The following is a 9191-nucleotide window of genomic DNA, read 5'->3' as shown; positions in this document are numbered from 1 at the left end:
TCAGTAGGCTCGAGTGACATCACTGATGGCAAGAAATTGGTTTGAGTCAGATAAACTCCAGTTGAGCGTGGCATGCTAAGCGCTAGCCTCAACGCAAGAGTCAATCAGTCATTCTTACTTCTTTCGATGCGCGGCCCCTATATCCACTGGGAGGTCGGCTCAAATGGCTGCACATGATATCACGATAAAACTGTACCTACCTCCGACACAACGTTGTTATCCAACTCTACGGGGCCATGGTACTCGAAAATATTTCGTAGTTTCCAATACCGAGCCCTTATTCAAATGCCGGAGCAGATGCTCAAAATTGTAAACTGCAGTACACCATGAAACCACTGAGCACCGAACCGATACATGTGGAGCAGTTGAAACCTAAAATGACTCAGCCCAAGAAGGCTGTGTCTTAGCTAAAAACTTTGGCACTGGCATATGAATAAGGGCTCGGTATTGGAAACTACAGAATATGTTGGAGTACCATGGCCCTGTAGAGTTGTGTCGGAGGTAGGTACAGTTTTATTGTGATTTATAACGTGTATATCGCGTGCAGCCATTTGAGCCGACCTCCCAGTGGATATAGGGGCCGCGCATCCGAGACAAAGAAGGGAGAATGACTGATTGACTCTCGCGTTGGGGCTAGGCTAGCTATAAGCGCATGACTTGGCATGAGTTTGGTCACACACACCCAAAAAAGTGCACCCATGGTTTATTGAGCACACAAAATAAACTAGAGATGAGTGCCATCAAGGATCCCCAGGGGTCCTTAAGGGGTTCCAGGGGGTCCCAGCAAAAAGGGGAATCATTTATTTTTCATCCATATGTAACACAATGACAGGTTGGTTTTATGACTATTTTGGTCATGGGTTTCATACGCTTTCTGTAGGCTAATAAAACATCTAAAAGCAAACATCTTATCAGATGGGGGTCCACGGTCTAAGCCTAGGTGTCAGTTTAGGGTTCCTTAACGTGGAAAAAGTTTGAGAACCACTGCTAATGGATGTGAGTTTTTTCTGTTTTTGCTCACCGATTACAGAAAGATTACCTAACCTACAGAAAAACACTTATAGGATCTCAAGTCTTTTTAATAATTAGAGTTTCCACTAGACACTCTAGATCTTAATTGGGTATCTCACTACCCAATTCCTAATTAAACCACCCAGCCTTTTTCTCTCCTGGAAATGACAGTATTCAGCTATATTTCAGAGAGATGTGTGCTTTTTCTCTCAAAAGACCTACTAGGATATGTAGCCTACTAAGGCACTAGGATTTAATGTCAGCATAAAATTCTGTATTCTCGCGCTAGCCTACTCATGATAGAGAGAAGATTGCTTGAGTTTGTTACCTCCACAGCTCCACTACATTCTTGACTTTGTTTCTCCTCACCTTGTATTTCTCAAGAAGACCATCTTCATCCCACCCCAAACTCCCGCCCATCACTACGTAGAAATCCACAACAAGTGGCCAACCAATCAGAAGCAGGATCAGCCTAATGTGTAGAGAGGGGGGGCTGCAGAACAGAGAGACAAATGCTCAGGGGGAGAGAGTAGAGGACCACTTTGCGACCCAGAAGGGTTGTTGTTTTTCCCCATACTCTTTGTTTTCGCTTCTGTGGGTGTAAGTGATTCAACATAGTCCACCAACAGGCCGTGGGGACCGCGGCTCTGCCTTTTGGTGAGGATTCGGACCGGCCAGGAGTTTACTGCCCCGGGAGAAGACGCAGGAGGGAATAGTTGAGCTGCAGGCAGTTGTTGCGTCAACTCAGATCCACTGGAACGGAATGAGCCGCTGTCTAAACTTTTCTAAAAGTAACGTGAGCCAACTGGAGGGACTTTTTCTCTGCACCCGCATCGCGCGTATTTTATTTTTTACTTTCGTTTCCCACCTCAACATGTATGGATAACGATATTCACACTGGAAGCTGAAACTATCATGGATCAATGCTGACGGGCTTTCCAGTGGCGCGTTGGCTGCAGCCGATACCGAGCCGGGATTACAGCCCATGCCAGCCTGTTGAAGAGCCCACATAGGCCTATCACACACCGCCTGCAGTGGAATTGAAACGGACAGATCGTCACTATCCATGGAAGTAGTCTAGTTGACTTTACACATATGACACTGGTGTAAATTTGACCGTTTCCCCCCCGCAGCCATAACAATGGCAAGTTGTGGCGCATTGGCACAGAGCTTTCACAGATCCGTTTGGCCTCTTCTTGGTTGTGTACTGTTGTTTTGCGGCTATTTATCCGTGGCCTCTCCCTCCCATGGTCGGCGACTGATATGCTGGCAAGCCATAATGAACTGCCAAACCGAGGCGGAGTGCCATTACGCGTACGGACAATACATGCATGCATGTGGCCCTGTGTTGAACGGGGAGAGAAGGAAGTGCCCCAGCCACTGTATCTCCTCTCTGGTGCAGCTCAATCTGACCAAAAACGGCCCGGCTCTGGAGGACTGCAGCTGTGCCCAGGACCCGGTGTGTATGAGCACTAAACGGGCCATAGAGCCGTGCCTGCCCAAGACTAGCCACACTGGCTGCACAGAAGCCCGGCGCCAGTGTGAGAGAGACCAGCAATGTAGTTTTGCAATGCGCGATTATTTAATCCATTGCGGGAAGCTTTTCAGCGGGGCTACCTGCACAAACGCCTGCCGGAATGTGATCACAAACATGCGTAAAATACCCAAAGCTGAACTATTAGACACTTGCGTCTGTGATGGCACGGAAAGGGCCATCTGCGAGTTTGTCAAGAACAGTATGAAGACGTTGTGTTTCGACTCTCCCGTTCAGGTGGACGATGGAAGCGGGTCGGAGGACTATGAAGACGATGACGAGGATTTCCTTCAAGAACCGAAAGAGAAAGAGTTTGTGAGGCAAAGCAAAGGCAAAGGCACAGCCTCTGTCCTCTCTTCCCACTGTGTTTTGACCCTGCTGGCATCCATTTTGGCTCTATTGCCTCTCCTTTAATCCTGGGTTCATAATATGCCCCGGCTATTGTCCGGATAAAAGGCAATCTAAACTTTTGTCACTCATTGACCTTCTACCATTGTGAAAGGTTAGAGCTTCAAAGACTAAGGGAAAAGCTCTTTAGGCAAAGGCCTGCCTTGTTTGAATTAAGACTTTTAGGTGCTGATTCTGAAGGATATCATCACATTCACATCAGGATATTTTCTATGCAAAGGATTCCAGAAATAACTTTTTTTTTTAATTATCTGCCTGTGGTACAGGCCCACTTATCAGAACACACCACTTCACGGCTCTCCAGATGCTTTGCTTATTTGATAAGCTACATTAGATTGTCTACTTTCTCACAGTCAGACTCTGATAGTCATCGATAAGGTCGACATGATAGGACAGAGTTGGCTTGTTTTGGTAACAATGCAATGTTTAATCAGTATAAGCTGTGCACTGCCAATCTTTTCCTTTTCTTTTTAAGATATGAACTATTTTTATATGACAGGCTGTTGCCATTGGAGTCAGACGATCTGATTTGCAAGTATTTAATGCTGGAATCTTAGACGTGTAAATAAATTAGGTAAAGTGAAACAGTAATTTATTACATGCGACCCAGTTACATCCAAATGTTCAACATGTGAATAAAAAAAGTAAGAATTCCAGCTTTAAAGGGAAGTTATTTTGTGTGTATTCTCTTCAAAGTATGTACATTGTGTATATGTGTATAGCCTATAGATTTTTTTCAGAGAATCCTTTATGTGTTAGGCTATGAGATGATTTATTCACTGTAGCCAAGAGAACGGAATGTCTAAATCCACTGTATGACTGCCTTAATGATATACTTTTATAGAAGGCATAAAAGAGACTTGAAATTGCATTTTCTTGACTGTGAGTTATTTGTTGATTTTCCACATTAGCCTGCTTCCTAGAAAGCATTTTGTCTAAATATACAGTCGAAACAGGTTATAATGTGTATATTTTAGTGAGTAGGCTATATATTTTCACTAAGTTCATCATGCTCTTTAACTTTGTAAACAGGATCATTGGCTGAGGGAGTTCACTCTTATCAATGTTTTGTTATCACCAGATATTTCATGGTAAATAAAAAAGTGGCTAAGCCCATGAGGCAAACAACCACCAAAATATGTATTAACACAGTTCAGTTATATTGTCAGAAAAATGTTGATGTATAGCCATATGCATATGCATATGTGAGCCTTTACCTATAACATGTGAATTTGGTTCGGTTTACTGTATGCTAGCTTTCTTTGAGTTTAGGCCCTAAAATGTAGCCTATGTGAGCCTATAAGGCATGCAAACTCTAGGCTATTCCACAAATTTAAAAAGATGGAAGTGCGTGTTAGATGGATTGCCACATCAAATCTCGTTTCACCTCCACCATTACACGCAGCAAAGTTTAGGATAAAATAGCACGTCAATGCAAGCTGGTAAAACCTCCAGCAGCTCAGCTCCAATTCCTCTCTGTTGAATTTGGCTTTTTAAACGAAGCGCAGAGCACCCATGAACTTAAGGCTCATTTTAACTGCAAGTTAACTTCCTCAGTTGACCGATAGCCTAATGACCTGCTATGTCTTGATTTAGCTGGCTGTTGTCAAAAGCAACTGTCACCATAAATCACCAAACGACCCCCCCCCCCATGCCCTCTTCTCTCACTGATTAATCGTGATACCTGTAATTAACCCTATTAGACACAGACATTTATTTCATTAATTTGTGTTTATGGAATTGTGTTATTTATTATTTTGAATTTTAGTTGACATGTTTTATTGTTATTGATATTATTATTATTATTTAACTAGGCCTATTGCAAATGCTCAACACAATCCTCCCTCCCTCTCTTGACTGGCCTCAGGGGGGAGAGGGGGCAAATTTAAATCAATGATTGCTGCAAAATGTTTTATTAGAGAAGGGACAAGGGCCCTCCAGCTGAATGGATGGAGGAGAAGTCGAGTGGCATCTTTGTCATGGAAATGTTAAGCACATAATAGTTGGGTAGCACAATAGGGAGGCACTTCATTCTTTCAGGCTGGCTTGACACCTCTGGAGAGCCGAGCGGCGGGGAAGCATGTGGGAACGATCTGCTGCTGCTTGGGTTTCAAACCAACACTGGAAGAAAAAAGAAAGAAAGAAAAAAGACATGGCTTGGCAAGTGATTTTATCTTGTATGTCCAGGCTCTCTTCAGGTTATTTTAACCTTCCTGCACCGGAAGATGCCTACTGCAACATGCTTTTCTCTCCATGCTGTTTTGCCTCTTCATGAAATAATTTACAGTTAAGAAGGCATACAATCTGAACTTCTTTTTAATAGTTCCCCTTGGCTTATTTCAAACAAATTCCATTACTCTGAAAAAAGTAACTTTTAATGAAACAGGCAGATATTTATCTGCCAGTGCAAGACAATTTTGAAAAAAATAAAAATAATTCTGGATTCAACATAAAAGAAAACTAAAATAAAAATAGGTCTAACCAACTTCAAATAACCAACTTGCCAAGCTGGTCTGTTTTTTTTTTTGCAGTGTTGGTATGCGGCCCTCCGCTCCGTGCATGAAGCTTTCTATCAGGAGAAGGCTATAACCCCCCCCCTCCCTTTTCTTTCTTTTGCCATTTGTTCAGACAGTGTCAGAAAAGGCACAGCATGCGTTGATTAGGCCATAATAATGCAGGGTGTGTGAATGGATGAATGAGGTGCAAAAATTCTCACTATAGCATGCTTATCATAAAACATCACAGAAATGGTGAACAATGATTGTTTGAGTAGGCTTTGATAATTTAGTTTTGGAAAAAGCTGTTTTTAGACTAATAGTCATCCTTAAAATGTATGTTTGAAGGAAAGGATATAATCAATTTTGTTATAATTAAGTTAACAAATAATTATTTTTTTGTTAATAAATAAAAATTAAGTGAATGGCAGCAGGCAGTTATTTAAAGGTAAAGTCCTTGGGAATGCAAAACAAATCCTTAAAACAATCATTATAATTTAACACTAAAACAAATGAGACACACACACACACACATGCACACACACACACACACACACACACACACACACACACACACACACACACACACACACACACACACACACACACACACACACACACACACACACACACACACACATTTGAAATATTTATGTCCACATACAAGTATGCAAAAGGACATAGACACCATTAATGCAATCAGATATTGTGAGTCAGTCAAATACATAAGTGCCTAATTGGCAACCACATGAATGCATAGGATGTTAACAAACAGGATGACGACATGAACACACACGCACGCACACACGCACACACACACACACACGCACACAAACACACACACACACACACACACACACACACACACACACACACACACACACACACACACACACACACACACACACACGCACACACACAAAGGGGGTGGGGGTTGTGGGTGTAATTTACAAACTGTGGCTGTTTGTGTTCCAGGTCTTTGAGCGTGTGTAAGGTATCTCTGCCATCACCTTGCTTCAGTGAGCTCAGTTCACTTCCAACCTCTGATTGTTACAAACGCCTCACACTTCAGCTCATGCAATGACAGGACCGGATGTACAAACATGTGCTGCTCTCTCAATTACCAATTTCCTAGATGGAGGACACTTCACTACTTATAATGAGATCTCATAAACGTGTTTCAAAAATTCAGACATACAATTAATATTCTCCTCAAATGTCTGCTCCCTTCCTTCCTTCCTTCCTTCCTTCGCTCCCTTTATCAATTCAGTCTTTGTCATGAGGTAGGTAAAAGACAGACTGTGTGATGTGACTCGATCAGTCTGTCAGTTGTTGTGAGGTAAAAGACAGACTGTGCGATGTGACTCACAGTCAGTCAGGTAAAAGACAGAATGTGTGGTGTGACTCAGTCTGTCAGTTGTCATGAGGTAAAAGACAGAATGTGTGGTGTGACTCAGTCTGTCAGTTTTCATGAGGTAAAAGACAATGTGGTGTGACTTACAGTACATACAGTACAGTCAGTCAGTTGTTGTGAGGTAAAAGACAGACTGTGCGGTGTGACTCAGTCTGTCAGTTGTCATGAGGTAAAAGACAAACTGTGTGGTGTGATTCAGTCTGTCAGTTGTCATGAGGTAAAATACTGTGGACTGTGTGGTGTGCTTCAGTCTGTCAGTTGTCATGAGGTAAAAGACACTGTGGTGTGACTTACATACAGTCAGTCAGTTGTCGTGAGGTAAAAGACAGACTGTGCAATGTGATTCAGTTTCAGTTGCATGAGGTAAAAGACAGACTGCGGTGTGACTCAGTCTGTCAGTTGTCATGAGGTAAAATACAGACTGCGATGTGATTCAGTCTCAGTTGTCATGAGGTAAAAGACAGACTGTGCAGTGTAACTCACATACAGTCAGTCAGTTTTCATGAGGTAAAAGACAGACTGTGCTGTGTGACTAAGTCTGTCAGTTGTCGTGAGGTAAAAGACAGACTGTGCGGTGTCGGTGTGATTCAGTCTGGGAGTTGTCGTGAGGTAAAAGACAGACTGTGCGTGTGATTCAGTCTGTCAGTTGTAGTGAGGTAAAATACAGACTGTGTGGTATGACTCACTCTGTCAGTTGTCATGAGGTAAAAGACAGACTGTGCGGCGTGACTCACATAGAGCTTGGTCAGACTATAATGGCTTTACTTCTACATTATTCTTAGGGATAGTCAACATGGAATATTCGCCCCCAGCCCCACTTTCCTTGCCAGTGTTTTCAATTATGTCCTGGCTTGAAGTGGAATGTGTTTTTTCTCTCTCATGCAGACGTATGGAAAATATATGGAGCCTCTCGGTAGGAGCACATCTTCCTAAAACAACTCTTCAAACAAAATGCAAAAACGATAAAATCTTTCAGTGTTTCAGTGTGTTCTCTATATTTACCCGTGATAATACTGGTTCTGACTTGTAGAACACATTAAAGCTGGGTCTATAGTTTGAAGCTGTATGCTGTTGTATCTGAAGTATAGCCTACAATTTTGCTGTATTGTACAAATGCCTGACAGTTTCCTATTGTACATTATGTGAAAATACATATTAGAGTTTAATTTCTGTTTCACATGTTGCTAAAACCTAATTCTAGTATTCTCCCTGCTTTGTGTGGGATTATGACAGGTTGGGGCCTCGAAGCGAGTTTCTTTACTCCTGAAGTGCGGTGTCCATATTTCTCCCAGGCATTTGTTTTGGTCTTGGCTCCATGAGTGCTAATGCAGAAAGTGATGTAGAAAGGGTTGGACAGTTGGAATGGCTCAGGCGGAGGAGGAGGCACTGAGATGGAAAGTTCATTTGAAAGGATTTGGAAATAATCCCCTAAAGTTACCACAGGGTGTTTGATGGAATGGGCTCCACCTCGACTCCCCTCTGCGCTCATAGGCACACATTTGTTAAAAGGTGGATGGCCTTAAGAAAAATTGCGTTGTGAATTGTTTCTTTTCCTGTGATTTTTCTTCCTCATTTGGAACATGTTTCTGGCATTGTAAAGCACTGATCTGACAGATTTCAGTTCCTCCAGCCGATGCTCTCCTTCTCACCTTGCTTGGGGATCTCTCTCTGAATTGGAGCCATTAGAAGGAGATGCCAGTGACACGGCCAAGCAAAGATCATTGATTTTGCATCTCCCTCATTAGCTGCTTGGCTGATGCCAGAAGACTTTCTGGAAAGCCGTGTTGTTTTTCTCCCTTCTATTGAAGCTGCCACTTTGATTTCATCATGCAAGACCTGTGCTGAGTTCACAACCCTTTGAAATGAGAAAAAGGGCTGTAATCCAGTTACCCAAGCTGCAGCCCACCTCCTCGGGTCCTGAGAGAAAACCAGGACTAATCCAACTGTCACCGCCAGAACACTTTGCTACCTGACTGTTTGTGGCAGCCATTTACATTCTCCGTTTCCAATGTTATTGTATTCCCGCTATAAAGGGGGGCACAAAGAGTTGCACATGTTCGTTGTGTTGCACTTACATCCCTGATTACATTATAGGGTACAGCAGGGATGATGTATTTTTGTAGGCCAACTCAGCTAGCCATGCTAGTTCTGGTTCCTTCGTCTAAAAGGTAATGGTATTTTTGTATGGGGATTTTGGAAATGCATGAAATAAGGTCTGTGGTTTAACAAAAGTTTATGAAACAGCGAACTTCGTGTTCGTGTTGAAGCGTTTTCTGAAAATCGTATAAAAAAACAACGCATTTACGCTTAGAAAATCATAAAAGTGGTC

The 9191-nt window shown here is 42.6% G+C and overlaps 1 pseudogene across 1 annotated transcript; it reads left to right on the top strand.

Moving 5' to 3' along the window:
• Positions 1 to 1538: 1538 nt before the first annotated feature.
• Positions 1539 to 3818, top strand: LOC310783071 (growth arrest-specific protein 1 pseudogene; annotated as a pseudogene). The gene has a single exon. The product of its transcript is annotated as a growth arrest-specific protein 1 pseudogene (transcript).
• The last annotated feature ends 5373 nt before the right edge of the window (positions 3819 to 9191 follow it).

Source organism: Poromitra crassiceps (assembly GCF_964638095.1).
Source record: "Poromitra crassiceps genome assembly, chromosome: 10".
Classification (NCBI taxonomy): Eukaryota; Metazoa; Chordata; class Actinopteri; order Beryciformes; family Melamphaidae; genus Poromitra; species Poromitra crassiceps.
This window is presented reverse-complemented; position numbering and strand designations above follow the sequence as displayed.